The following is a 2,940-nucleotide window of genomic DNA, read 5'->3' on the forward strand; positions in this document are numbered from 1 at the left end:
TTTTTTTTTTTTTTTTTTAAACAACTATGATTAAGCCTAAGTTCATCATCCACAAATTCTGGCTAACAAATGCAAATGGAATGGTAGAATTACAAAATCACCATTTAGTAACCTCCAATGAGATAATAGATTTAGACAAGGATCATCAGTGATCCAGGGATTCCTAAAACCATTGGGTGGTGAAGGATGGAATGGAACTTTATAATATCAATAATACTTGAACTCATCAATTAATTTTAACATCACAAAAAGAGAGACACCCAAGAAAACAGAAAACATATGTTCACATAGAAACCTGTATATAATGTCCATAGCTGCAGCATTATTTGTAATAGTCAAAATGGAAGCAACCCAGATGTCCATTAACTGATAAGTGGATTTTTAAAATGTGGTATATCCATACAATGGAATATTATTCAGCCAAAAAAAAGGGGGAATGGGGCTTCCCTGGTAGCACAGTGGTTAAGAATCCACTTGCCAATGTAGGGTACACGGGTTTGAGCCCTGGTCCAGGAGGATCCCACATGCCGCAGAGCAACTAAGCCTGAGCACTACAACTATCAAAGCTCGTGCTCCACAACAAGAGAAGCCACAGCAATGACAAGCTCGTGCACCACAACGAAGAGTTGCCCCCTCTCTCTGCAACTAGAGAAAGCCCGTGCAGCAATGAAGACCCAATGCAGCCAAAAATAAATAAATAAATTTATATTAAAAAAATCCTGTGTTAGTTCCTGGGGCATAGGGACCTGGTCTGGTATCACCATCTAAGATGCGACCCAATTTGGGCCAGGAGGCACTCCTGGGGCAGGGCAATTTCCCTTATGCTGTTATCCCATAGGGGCCTGAATGCAAACGGCCAGCAGACTGGGCTTCTACAGATGCAGAGTCCTTTCTCCCCCTCAGACTTGTTCATAGGGAGGATCCTCTATATGAAAGGAGAATGGTCATTAATCAGGCCAGGGAAGCAACTCCACCTAACAGACCCACATGGTACACCTGAAGCCCACTGGACCCTGATGAGAGAGGAATGCCCTTATCAGAGCACTACCATGAGTGCATCTTGGCAAGGCTTTGAAAAGCGGAATCCAAGCAAGATTTTGAACGAAGTTCAGCAAAAACCAAATGAAGATTTATCAGACCTACAGATGTTACACTGATGCAGATCCTGAGCCCCCTGAAAATACTGGAATGGTACATTTGATCTTCACTGGGCAAAGCGCCCCAGACAGAAGAACATTACAAAAGTTAGATGGTAAATTTGGAACGAACCCTTCTCCTTTGGTAGATCTTGCTTTTAAAGGGTTCAACAACAGAGAACAACAACAGAAGAAAGAAGATGCAAAAGACAACGCCATTTTTCTGTCAGTGGCACTCGCCAGAAGGTGAGTGACCCAAAGAGAGGTCAGCCACCATTGGGAAAGGGACAAATGCACTTATTGTAAGGAGGAAAGGTACTGGAAAAAAAATGTTGCCATAGGCTAAATAGGAAGGAAACCAATAAAAGTCAGGAGGCTCTCAGATGGTAGAAAGAGAGGAACACCCTGATAAACAAAGAAGCCCGGGGCGGGGCTCCCTTGGACTTGAGGTGCCCAATTCCAATTTCCCCACAGGAGCCCCAGGTAAAATTGACAGTGGGGAATGAGCTGATTAACTTTCTGTTACAGGTGCAACATACTCTGGTAAACACCAAGGTGGCACAGAAAACATCTCAATCCATCCCAGTCACAGGAGTCCTTGGAGGGGTACAAAATTGCTCATTCTTACAACCTTTAGAATGCCAACTAGGGAACCTTACCCTGAAATAGTTCCTTATAGATGCCAGAGTATCCAGTCCATCTTTTGGGGCAAGATCTCCTGTATAGAAAAGGACAAAGAAGGCCGAAGAGTGGGGTTTCAGACCTCCCCAGGTGGGGACTCAGCACAGAGGAACCTGGCAAATAGACTTTACTCAATTCCTCGAGCTGCAGGAAATTTCAGATAACCTGCTAGTATGAGTGGCCACTTTGTCACGATGGGTGGAAGTGTAGCCCACCTGGACAGAAAAAGCCTCAGGAGTGTTTAAAGCCCTCCTTAAGGAAATAATCCCCCAATTTGGATTAAAACATTGCAAATTAATTGGAAAATATATTTATCCTGGAGACCACAACTGATAGGAAAAACCAAGGAAATGAACGATACATTAAAAAGGAGCATTGCTAAAATATGTCGAGAGACTAATTTAACTCAGGATAAGGCCTTGCCAGTTACCCTGCAACTCTGGGATCAGAGTGACTCCCAGAAGCAGGCTTAAATTAAGCCCCTTTGAAATGCTGTACAGTAGGTCATTCAAGGTGTCTGTCCAGGCAGGAGAATCTGCAAATGCTCTAAAAGACCCAGCAGCTGCCAATTATATTAAAACTTTGGGCACTATACTAACGTCTGTTCATGAGTTTGCCTCCAGCAGGTCTGCCTACACAACTAACGTGGCCTTACATCCATTCTGACCTGGGGCTGAGTCTTCCTTAAAACCTGGAAAGAACCAGGGCCTGAAGCTCAGCTGACTGCAAGGTGAATAGGACCACGCATAGTATTACTTACCACACACTTGTCTGTAAAGTTAGCTGGGGTAAAGCCATGGATTCATCATCACACTCAGATTAAAGCAGCACCACTGTCATCAAAAAATGACCCAATTTCTTTTTTTAATTTTTATTTAAAGGAACTCCTTTATTTATTTATTTTTGACTGTGTTGGGTCTTTGTTTCTGTGCGAGGGCTTTCTCTAGTTGTGGCGAGCGGGGGCCACTCTTCATCGCGGTGCGTGGGCCTCTCACTATTGCGGCCTCTCTTGTTGCAGAGCACAGGCTCCAGACGCGCAGGCTCAGTAGTTGTGGCGCACGGGCCTAGTTGCTCCGCGGCATGTGGGATCTTCCCAGACCAGGGCTCGAACCTGTGTCCCCTG

Source organism: Lipotes vexillifer, unplaced genomic scaffold (assembly GCF_000442215.2).
Source record: "Lipotes vexillifer unplaced genomic scaffold, Lipotes_vexillifer_v1.1 scaffold611, whole genome shotgun sequence".
In the NCBI taxonomy this organism is placed as follows: domain Eukaryota; kingdom Metazoa; phylum Chordata; class Mammalia; order Artiodactyla; family Lipotidae; genus Lipotes; species Lipotes vexillifer.